The sequence below is a fragment of the Bombus vancouverensis genome, chromosome 7 (assembly GCF_051014615.1).
Source record: "Bombus vancouverensis nearcticus chromosome 7, iyBomVanc1_principal, whole genome shotgun sequence".
NCBI lineage: Eukaryota > Metazoa > Arthropoda > Insecta > Hymenoptera > Apidae > Bombus > Bombus vancouverensis.
In genome coordinates, this window is record NC_134917.1 from 15,091,178 (window position 1) to 15,103,331 (window position 12,154).

The 12,154-nt window shown below is 41.2% G+C and overlaps 1 protein-coding gene across 1 annotated transcript in view; it reads left to right on the forward strand.

Moving 5' to 3' along the window:
* Positions 1-12,154, forward strand: part of LOC117157882 (lachesin) — a 272,842-nt gene that overhangs the window by 21,363 nt on the left and 239,325 nt on the right. Inside the window, exon 4 of the mRNA XM_033336207.2 lies at positions 8,895-9,046. The gene's annotated coding sequence lies outside the window, so the exon portion shown is untranslated. The remainder of the gene's footprint in view (positions 1-8,894; positions 9,047-12,154) is intronic.

The window sequence follows — 12,154 nt, forward strand, 5'->3', positions numbered from 1 at the left end:
TGGTAACATGTTTGCGAAGTTCCTTGGCCGCTTATTAAACATGCAGTCAGAGCTCCGGTATAGAATCGACGAGCTTTCCGAGAAAAGGTCTGCAGATCTATGACGAGAATACGTCATATGTAGGTACCAAGGGTAATATCTAGTCAATTTTGATCCGTTTGTATAAAAAGGACAAAGTTGTTTAGATCAAAAGAACCATTATAACCTTCGGTATAAACATAGTCGATATTAAAAAACCAGAACTAAAGCTGTCCGAAATAATTTTATTTGTCCGGTGTTTTGTATTACGGGACCTATCTCGGGAAGCTGCGCGATTCTGAATCGAAATACGAAGCCTCGTTTGTCTTTAATCTTCAGAAACGTTTAACAAATAGAAAATTTCAAGTGACGATTATCGATAGAACACAACGATATGACGCGATTATCACGATATCGAATGAGAGATGGGTTAACTAACGAGATCGTAAAGTGTTTAAAATTCAGAATCCTAGCGTTTTTAGCTAGCTACCACTTTTTGAAACTTAGACACCATAAAAAGCAACACCAATTTGCCTGTGTCACAGTAGGCGAAGGTAGTTACGAATGTGACCCGCCCTATACTTCCAATTTCATCCTCCCTACGCTCCATTGCACGCGTATCTCGTTCCACTACATTGTTGCCTACGAGACGAACGAGTTTTGACTCGATTCTATTTAAATAATTGATAGCTTCGGGAGGAAGTTATCAACCACGTAAGGAAAGATAGACCACGGAGCTCCTATCACCTTCCCTACTTACAATGGGTATGTAATGGCTGCCCTACGGGTGATTGCGTATTCTGAAGCGACAATTATGATCCTCACAAGGATGGCGATAATTGTTTCCGCGGAACAGGTAAATCACTCGCGACTCGTTGACAGATCTGAAACCCTAACCTAGACACGAACTTACGACTAGAATTAATTTAAATTCAAACTTAAACTAGATCCATCGCTATGACGAAAATGACGACGAAGAAAATCTGAAATGATACATTTTCCAATTAATACGCGCTTTCAATTTTCTGTATTGTATGTGGAATAATTTCAATCCAATTAATTTTAAACATATATTATGCTAAAGCTTTAACGAACGAATGAAACGTTTTCGATGAATAGAATGTCGGTACGTATTTTCTCCTTTTCATATAATTTTATTCCATTAATAAAATGAAGATTATAAAACAGAATAGAAGAATATTAATTTTCGAAGTTGTATGAAAGAATGGCTATTTTAGCATAAACTTCGTTTTAATGTCCTTTATTAAGAGACGATGTGCTTCGACATTCCCGTGTTTCTTTATTCGAAACGTGTAAAAATGAAAATTATGTCTAATAATGAAAAAAGCGAACGGATCTAATCCATCGAACGTCCGAATGAATTTAAATTAAATCGCAAGTGTAATTTTAAAATATCGCAGTCGCATTGCAGTCACCGTGGCCAGCGTATAATTCGCAAACTCTAATTTAAAAGAGTCGCGACCAGGTACAACGAACACTGTGAAATCGCGAGTGTACATTCTTGTCGAAACATGATTTTCGATTTTAATAAAAAGATCTGTCATCTGTAGGGAGTTATTGAAATCTATAAAAATTATTTCGTATCGATTTTTAATAACGCTTACATAGAGAGTCTATAAAAATGATATGTCATAGCGCGATTTTACATCTTTCGATTGGTGGAGATCTGTTATTTTTTTTTTTTTGTATCATATTCTACTTATTACGCGGACCAAACTTGTCAAAGGAACTACGAGTCGCAGTTGAATCGTTCTCTTGAAAAATGATATTCAAATGTGTTAAAATATTAACGAAGAAACAGGAAATCCTTATATATTTAGCACTTGAAATAGCCAATTTTAATCACGGTGAAATATCTAACTTCGTGACTTCGATTTACTCGAAAATTACTTGCTATATGAAAAAATATTTCAAATAAAACATTGAACACGGTGTCAAAGGGAATGCCGGGAACAATACCGATGGATTTTAATAGTGTGCGACACTATTTTGCTAGTTTCAAAATTCGTAATAGAAAATATATTTTCGTCCGCAGATAAAAATTGAAGCTAGTCGATAGATACTTGAAAGTAAAGCATACGCCTGATGAAAAATATTCACGGTTAAAATTTAAATCGTGTAGGTATCAAAGCATTGGTAAATCTGTTTTCTATAATATGAATAATATCGTGCTTCCATCAAAGTAAAATGAAATTTGTGGATAGATATGTGTGTATAGATACGTAGTACTTTGGCCGTGGAAATTTACATCAAAATTCGGAATCAATCAAATTCGATCAGTCTACGCATTCGTATTTTGAATGTATCAAAATTTATTAGTCCAGGATGTTGCACGAATCCCCGTCATTGTTTGTCGCAGCTTTGTTAAAATCTTCAATGGTGGAGTTTGCGGAATTTGTTGGATATCTATGTGGTTGGCGAAAGTAAATGTATTTCGATACAGTGCACGAATAAATAAAATTATCTCCATTATTTCCTTCTTCTTTTGCAATAACATACTGGTATTTGTGTTCTGTTCCACGTACAATTATTCCAAAGTCTGCTCTGCAATTCTTGTTTAAAGCGGTAACATTAAAATAATTCGAAAAGTTGAAGCGTGAATGCTTTGAAATAACTTTTATCAATCGGACCGTCTATTTCTGCTTTCTCTTTTATGCATTCTCACGCGTAAAATGTTACCGTGAAAAATAATTTCTCTCGTCCGTTCATGCCTGTGCATTACGTACATAATTAAACACGGAAGAGAAGATGAGGAAAAATCGTGCATCGGGAGATTCGAAAGAGGGAAAGGGCACGTTCCACAGGAGAAATTCCTTGAACATCGTAACGAAGACCCTTGAACATTCACGGAAGCCGGGAGGCGCCAGACAAACGAGCACGGCGAAAGAGCTTGCAAAATGCACGCAGTACGGAATATACCGAACTATATCAAACAGCACGACGGTTAATATTGGATTCTGTTAGAGCGGGAACGAACGCAAGGGTCGAACGTGTTTCTCGTTAAGTGAAGCAATTACCCAGACCTATCTGTTACTTACAACAGCGTCAGCAACCACCACAGCCTTTTAGTTTTGAAGACTGTCTCAGCTTTACGTCACAACCTGCACAGTTCGGCATTTTTCATCCTGTGTGAATTTTTTTCCTCCTTTTTGCCCTTCTCATTCTACCTCCCTCTTTTTACTTTTCGCTATCCTTCTTCGGCTTATATCAGCTGTGTTCTCGCGCCATAGTCTTATTAGTTTCACTTTCGTATCCACGCGACGCGACAAAGTCCGTCTCTATGACGAATAATCCGTTCAACAATGAAAAAGCATTAGCATTCGCCGTTTCTATCATTTTTTCTTCAGGTTACACAAATAAATAATGGATCCTTCCAAATGAAATGCCACCAAGGAATGAAAACTCTTGACGAAACGATGCCTGGCAGCTAGATTCAATTATTATATTTATCCAACTCGCCCCCCCCTCCCCCCGTATCTGTAAATTATCGTTGCGGAACGAAGAAATTGGTTCGCAGCAGTCGCTTGCCAATTTTTAACCGTGGCTCGCGTCAATTTTACTTTACGCGACGCTGCACTCGATGCATCGATAAACTTGTAAATAATTAACGAACGCCACTCCTTCCCATCGTTAACATCCACCCTGTTATTGATTCTTCCTATTAGGCGGCATTCCCGCGAATCGCGTCGTTCCGCGAAATTCGTTATATCTGCGTTCGAGCGCGTATACAGCCATTAAGATCGTGACTTTCCAAGACAGAAATGACTGCATTCCGGATTGAACGTATCGAAATGCATACGCGGTTCCTCAAGTTTCTTCCGTCTACGTCTATGATACGACTACCCAACTCTCAAAGTGTTTGCTGCTACTCGGCTCTTGAATTTTCTCTCCGTTTCCCAGGATTCCCAAGATGATTTACGTCTTTCGTTTTAATTTACGTGAAACGAAAATGTTTCCTTTCTGTATACGTTATTAGCTGTTACTGTCTGGCCGATTTGGTGAAAATTTGCCTTGGGATTTTGTCCGTAATCAGCGTAGGATTTTAGTAAGGGCGTCAGGTTTCAGGGTGGCTCGCGTTCTGTGGGGAAACTACAATGTATAGTCGTGTCTCGAGTACGCGAATGTACGCTTTGAATCTTAATTCGCTTTATTATCTTTAAGCGACTATATCGGTGCACCACGATCAACGCTGTCACATCCGTCTCGTAAATTAAAAGGGTGAGTTTTCTTTTAAATCCAAGATGAAACACCGTTGATTCGCGTACCCCATTCAGCGTGTTAATTACGAAATGAGTTCCTTAGGAAGCTAAACTGACCCCATCTTTTATAAATTTCTCAATTCTATTAGCGAGTCTCTCTGGGTGTGTTATTAGCGTAAAATGCAAAGCGAATGTCTAAAAAATATTTATAACATCGTCGCTTCTGTATCGCAATGTACATAGAAAGCAGTGGGTGTCCTTTCAATTAGACAGCGATTCTTATTTAAATTTAAGAGCTCCTTTAACAAGAAAGTTCTCACGTAACTCCGTCGATGATACTCGTTGATTGTACTTGCTATAAAACTGCAACAATCGAGGCTGCAGTTTACGAGGTGATATAAAAATAATGGATTAAACAGGAGTGGCAACGTATAATAGACCGCTTGACATTCTTTTGTCTCGTCGGAACGACCTATCTTCTTAGATCATATCAGCTAATTACTTGACAGCGTAATTATTGACCTAGCCGGAGATGGTCTACGCAGCGGCACAATGGCCGAAAGATGGTCGAAATTTTCTACGTCCTTGTCTCCGGAGGAGCCAACCTCGATGAACGGTTGCGAAATAACTTCGCACAATTTTTTTGTCCGATAGCGGGCAGCTTATTGCCAAGTATTCGTTTAAGGGTGACGTTAGCCCTCGAGTAAAGATTTATCGATATAAATGAGTACTCGGAATACGCACGGCCAATCTCCGATCAATTTTTATTAAACCATTATTTGCGACTCTGCGCGTTATCGTTATTCAATATTAGAAAGAATTTTATTTCTGCGAAATAGTCTGTTATAGTTACATTTAAGCGGATGGTATTCTTGAGATCCCCTTGATCGCCGCCATCGCCACCACGGTGAATTCTATGGAAATAAAAAGGAAATTGGAACTGCGAATGGTCCGGCGCCACGTACCGGTGTAATGCATTGAAATAATGAAAACCTATAGATGAAGAAGCTCGAAATGGCTTTTGTGCTTTTTGCTCGTCTAATGAAAATTCGTTCAGCTACAGCAAGGATCCCGCGGTGCGGAATGTGTAAAGTCGAGCGTATCTACGAAAAGAGCGACGATCGATAATGAGCGGTTCTCGGCCATTGGAAGCGTTAAATTGATTTAAATCGCGGGAACGTGTGTAGATGAAAATGTAGAGCGAGAGAGAAAGAGAGGGCGAGATTTTAAATTGCCAACTTGAGCGTTGGAGATATTTGTAATCCCATCGAAATCTCCACGGAATTCTTGCGCGAGTCTTCAAATAGTTGCACGTATTAATTTGCTACCATAGAATCATAGCAGAGAAAGAACGAAACGTTCACGGTTTACCTCGCCGAGTCAATTCTTTTACGAGTTTTCAAGTAGTTTCTCGTATCCGATTAACAACACTTGGACTAAACTGTTTATCAAAAGCGCATCAATCACAGCCGTGTCACTCACAACGGGTCAAATAATCTGTTTTTGAGCGCTCAGTGTGTAATTGTTGGCGATCAAATTTGCCGAATTACAAGAAAACTCGCTTAGCTTGACCCAAATAACTCGATTTCGTCTGTTAACTTGATAGCGTAATTTTGAGAAAGAATAACACACTGACAGATTATCCGGTCGAACGAATCTTTCGAAAGTCACGTGTATCGATTACAAGCTCATCAAATTCTACTAGATCACTTACGTAATTTGATGTTCATTCGCATCTCGTATTAGAACATGCGCATCGTGAGCAACCATGGAGGAGGCACCTGTAATGGGAATGCAGACACATAGTTAGTACAGTGGCTTTTAAGGGCGCATGCTGAATTCTATCCTGTACAAGGAGGGAAGCTGAGACGTATTTTATGTAGGCTTAACTAAGATTTCCGATTCGTATCTTCTCAGGTCTCCGTCAATCTGCTCGTTCAAACGTTTGAACGTAAACTCCAACGTCGCATCAATTTACTATTATGATTGATCCTCAGAGAGAACATAAAAGGGGACACAAAGAGGAAATCTGAGTAGCAACAATGACTTTGAAAGTAAACGATCATTCTTTTAAAAGAAAATGACACACAAGATTCCCAAGATAATTACCATAGAAAAAATGTATGGATCCTAATTTCGATGGAATTAATCAGAACAGCAAAGCCAGGGATATGTAAATGTGGGAGGAACGTACACGCATACACGCATGACCATTGACACACATATTCCAGTATATATAGCAACCACGATGATATATTTGCATGTAAATTAAAGCACCAAATAACCGCGTAATGGATACCGAACTTTGACATCTGATCGATGCATCGCGAAAGATACAATACATTTGCGTTCCAAATTTCGTCGAACTTTCTCCCCTCACCATTTCCCATCTACCTTTTCTATTCTGGCCCCGATCAATCTCTTTTCATCGAGTTACATCAATCGGAGTTGTATCGACAATGTACTCTTAGGTTTCACCTAAATTATCCTTCAACAGAGGATTCACTTTCAAGATTTAATCGAAATTCGGTAGGAAGACCCGACGCTGCGTTCGTTACCTAGTTTCTCGTATGGTTCTCGTCCTCCTGGTCGGAATTGAAAGCATCGTCTGATGCAGGGATGCAGATACGGAGGATGTGGCGGCTCCTGGTAGGCACGTACGAACGGCGACTGCTTTTCTGTCTCTCCGCGCTTACGCACGGCAGCAAGGATTACGTGTCACAAATTGGCATTACCCACTGCGAACGCAGACGCAGACGCAGACACAGAGCCAGGTGTGTACGCGGTATTTCCAGAGAAGTGTCTCCAAGTGCTTGCAGCATACCTGATGCGATTGTGCGCGTTGAGGTTTGAACCGAACGGCTCTGTGACAGGCAATTTGCTTTGGGAGGAAATAATTACGAGCGGTTTAAGAGTTTGTCAGGGTCGAACTTTAGGTTTTACTACTTATCGAACAACAGAACTACACCGAACTTTCAATCATTGCCCGATTGCAATGGTTGCACTGTTGCGCCATTTACGAGGAATTTATCGAGAAACACGGTTGATATTTTACATGGATCATCGATTAAGGCGTTAATCGAACGTTTGAATTTTCTAAGGTAGAGGCTTACGGAGGTAGGAAAGATCGATCATTTCGAAGGTTTCTCTTCGTAGTTAGCGCATTATTCCGGATGAATAGGTAATGCTACTTTAAGTACTTGCAACGTCAGTTAAAACGGCGTAATACATTTTCGCGCTGGCCGGAACAACTTAGATCCTCTTCTTCCAATTAAACTTGGGAATCCTCTAGAATTTCTTCGCGCAACTTTTCCCACCTCGCCGCTCCTTTTTAGGCGGCGTTGCTTTTATAAATTCTCTCGGTTGAAATTTTTATATTTTCCCGATACACCGAAACGCACATCTTTCACATATCTTTTATCCAGATTTTATTCTCTCCCATGTTCGTCTCTTCTGATTTATCTGTCTTGCGTGTTGCATCTCGAGAGTCTCTGGGTGTCGCGTACTGATTCGATTGTTAGATAACGAAAGACATCGACAGTATGACAGTATCTCTTAACAGCGAGAACATTCGTCGAAACTTCATCAAGTCGGAGATGTTTAACGACCAAAGCTATGCGTGTTTATGACCCCGTGGGACCAAGTGTTCGGATGACGAGTCTCGCAATGAAACTACGAAATTCAAAGGAAAGTAACGCGGCTCACCTCGCGCCGGAGAACGTTATTGTCCGAGGAAAATAAAGGATACGTATCCATGCTTCTACACGCTGGGATTGCCCGTTATTCGTGTTGCGTTGAAGATGGCGACGAGGCGAATTTTCAACGATATCGCGACCACGACGTTCGTGAAATAACACTCGCTTTCACGGTCACGACATTCCCGTCTGTTGTTCCGTTCCTTCCTTGCGTGGAAGTTGCGTGAACAACGAGAACCGGAGAATTCTCGGTAAATAGACTGTCATGAGCGAAAGGCCGGTACCGATATATATTTCTTATCGCTCGAACTTTGGGATTTTTAACGCAAGACCTGGAGAATTTTCAAAGCTGACAAAGGGCATCGATCACTATGAAACTTCGCATAGAGAAAATCCCCTATACCGTACCAGATACCATACTATCCGATGCGAAAATAAACAAGGAGAATCCGGTATCTAGAAGCAATATTTTTTCTACCGGTATCGCAACTCTCCGCTCCAACGAGGTGAGAAAATAAAGTGAAAAAGTACTTATCATCGATCGATCGATCGTTGTGAAATTAACGGAGAGAAGGTGAGTTTGGCCTGTGAATTTTTTAAATATACAGCTTTTTTAAATTTGAGGTCGTAGGGAAAATGGTGATACGTCACATTGTTTGTTTCTTATACGAGAACAATCCTAGAGCCTAATATCTTGTCAATGAACGACGTGCGTATTACCAAAATTATCTTTTCGTATTTTTCTTTTTCTTATTTAGTGTTCAAATATTTACATGGCTAGATTTTCCCCACAGATTCTATAAATTTTCAAATTCATCGATCGCTAAAAGAACGAGTCGAAGCTTTTATCCACTTTATATTAAAATACTTGAATTTATCATACCTACTTGTCATATAATAATCTTGTTTAATTATAAAAGTCAATAGAACTTCGTAGAATAATTCTGATAATCTCTTACAGGACAGAAATATCAATGCAGCTTGTTCATCCCTTGTTCAGTGCCACGTCGCGGAAGGATGCTCGTGTTTATCGTGAAATATACGCGTGTGGAAGACGCCTTGAAATTTTGTTGGTTCGCGTAGGACTGCTGGCGAAGCGATTTCTTCTGTGGGGTAGGTATCAAGGAATTCCTTACGAGTTGGTTGTGCTCGATCGGCGTGGAGCGTATAGCCGATGCGGGGGCGCAAACCGGTTGAGCGTGTGCCCGACATTGTTATGCCGCTATCATCGTAGATTATGCTTCGAGGATGTTGCTTTCCGAACACGTCAGGATCATTGAATCCTACCTTGGTCATTCTTTAAAACATTTCCTATAATTCTGTTAAAACTTCTGCCTCCGGCTGATTTTATCGGTGGTGGGAAGTTTTGTAAGTTCGTTGGTCAGGTTTGGAATGCTTACCGAGCCAATCGAACTGTCGGTATGAATAATTTATTTAATATAAATATTGGTTTTCTCTCTCTCTCTCTCTCTCCCTGGAAACAAATGATCCATATGAAAATCAACAGTTACGAAAGTTACTTTATTTACCATTCATCTGTCAATAGCCATGCTGCTAAACATTAATAGCAATCAATAATCGTGTACCATTCGTCAATCGCAATTCTAGTTAGCGAGTTTGTAATTCTCTCACGCAAATGACACACAATCATTTTTGAACGGTTGCCTGTGTCAATCTAACGAGACAAACTTTGGTCGGCCGAGGTGCAGAAATAACGAGGTGAAATACATATATTTCAATAAATATATTGTTATAATTACAATAACTCACGATGTACTCGCAACTCTTGACAATCGTATTGCGTCGTTTTGTATTTTCTCTCGCGTTCCATTTGGAATTGTAGGATCTTACAGTTTTGCAGACTAAATGGAACGAAAAGCGAGCGAGTTTGTAATAAATGGAAAAGGTTACAGGCGAGTGATAGGCTTGCGGTTGACCCAGGCAAATAAAGTCACATAACAGCTTGTGCACTTTGTGGATCGTGTTTTAAAGAAGTGTATTTTAAACGATTCGAACGCAACAAAATTTTGTTTACGAATCTACAGATTAATGACTCTGATTTATATAGAAAAATAAATACTAACCAAAGACCCTATAGATCTACATTAAAATTCCAGCACGAAAAAACTACTCATTTCGTATTCATAATCGCGAAACTGATTCGTAATTCATCCGCTTGCTCCGTCTCAAAGAGCAAAAACAGAATCGTTCCGAAACATTGGAAAATGTCGTCCGTTTCATTCAGTGAGAAATTCGGAAATCTGAAAAATTCGGCGAAGGTGGCGGTGCGAGGGAAAAAAGAACGTTTCCGAAGGAGGCAGGCATCAAACAACCCCTACTGCCGGAATCGCGCGAGGTATTGCGCTCGCGCAATGCCGGCGCGCGTGTCCGTGTTCGCCGTGTAGTATATACGAGGCGGGTAGAGCAGTAGCACCGGCACCACCATCAGCACCAGCCAGCATTCAGCAGCAGTAGCCTCGTCGTGGCTAAAGGGGCTTCGGGATGTTGTACCACGAGCTAGTCAACCGCGGCGTGTCGTCGTGTTAACCGTCGTCCACGTCGTTAAGGACGAAGGAAGTTACGAACGAACGGGGTGCTGGCCGGTTATTACACGCGAGCTCTTCGACTCTCGAGTTTCGTTGGTCGCTCGCGGTTCTTCGCGCGGTTCCGACCCGACGGGGGACCATCGGTGCGCCCTCGGAATAAATTCGAACCAAGGGATCCGAGTCGTCGTTAGTCGAGTTCGAGCCGGTGCGCGATACGATCCTCGACGTTGACGGAACGTCACGCAAGATTTGTCTCGTTCGCACGCTGCCTCTGATCGTGCACGACCATACACACGTACACGATCGTTTTGTTTTCATGCCTGTTTCTTATGCCTTTTTTATCCCCTTTATCGACTGGTTCGGAGGGATTATTCTCGTTCTGGATGAGACGAGCCTGTGATTCGTCGTTGAGTTTACTGTTGTGTTAGAACGTTGCTGTTACGCGAGGAAGAGATCGTTACATGGTTTTGTTTAAAATAGTAAGTATCGACAGGATCACGGAGTTCGTTATCGGAAGTAAAATACCGTATTCACGGACGGTGTGAAGGGAGTCATCGACAGGCAAAGGGTGAGCGAACGTGCCGAAGTGGCGTTCTTGTAATTGGAACGGGAACGTGTAGTAGACGATCATCTGAGAACGCCCTCGGTGTAAACTATTGTCACCGCCAGAAATTTCTCATTTAGTATTTTGTTGCTTTTTCGAAGAATCAGCTTGATAATAGAGTCGTTGTAACATCAATCGGGAACGATTTCGTCGTTCGCTAGAGTACTTTTTAATACATCTCTGGCTGTAATAAAAATCGCGATATACGTTTGCCTGGTGTTGGATGGCCAGGCAAATATAAGAATAAGTTTGAATAAAAATAGTCTCCGTTGTTCTGGTACGTGGATTTATACAGGAAATCCGGTGGTCTGTAAATCGTTCTCAAGATTTATGAGGATCATCAACGATCGTTTGCTCACCGACCAGCCGTAACGGAACTATAATATTTCCGGATCGATCGTGCACCGGTGATCAGAGGCTTGGCGTGGTGCGAATGATCGCATTCCTCCTACTATCGCGGTGTTACGTGTACCACACGCATGATTTTACCAATAAATAACCAGCTACATTTATCGAAGTCCGTTGCACGCGGTTTACGCTGATCACTCGCTGTGCCGCAGGACCGTTATCGTTATCGATTAATCAAACATAGCCAGTACGCAACGAACCAACGACGGAGGAGAGCGAAAAAAAAAAAAGACAACGGTAACATTATTAATTAAAAACGAAACAGCGTGCAACAATTTTTCACGTTGGTCTCCTGCATCGGACAAAATATCGCGAGGGACAAAGCATAGAAGCCAGCCGAGCTGCGTTCGTCGATCAATTTCATCGCAACGATACGAAATATAAACGCATCGCGCGAGCTAACAGCTCGAAATTGAGAAAATAAAAGGGACATGTACAAAGGGATCAGTGCAACGATTGTTCCATCGAACATAGAAGTTCAGCAAGAAGAAGATCCGTAGCGACTGTTAATCCGAAGGCTAGGCCGGCTAAACCGCGGCGTATCGATCGATAATCCTTGGTGACCCGTGATTCGCAGTGAATTTTTAACATCGCACGGTTTTATCTCTCGTCGATTTTTTACGAGGAACGCGACCGATTCAGTGCTGTGAGATAAATGTTTCA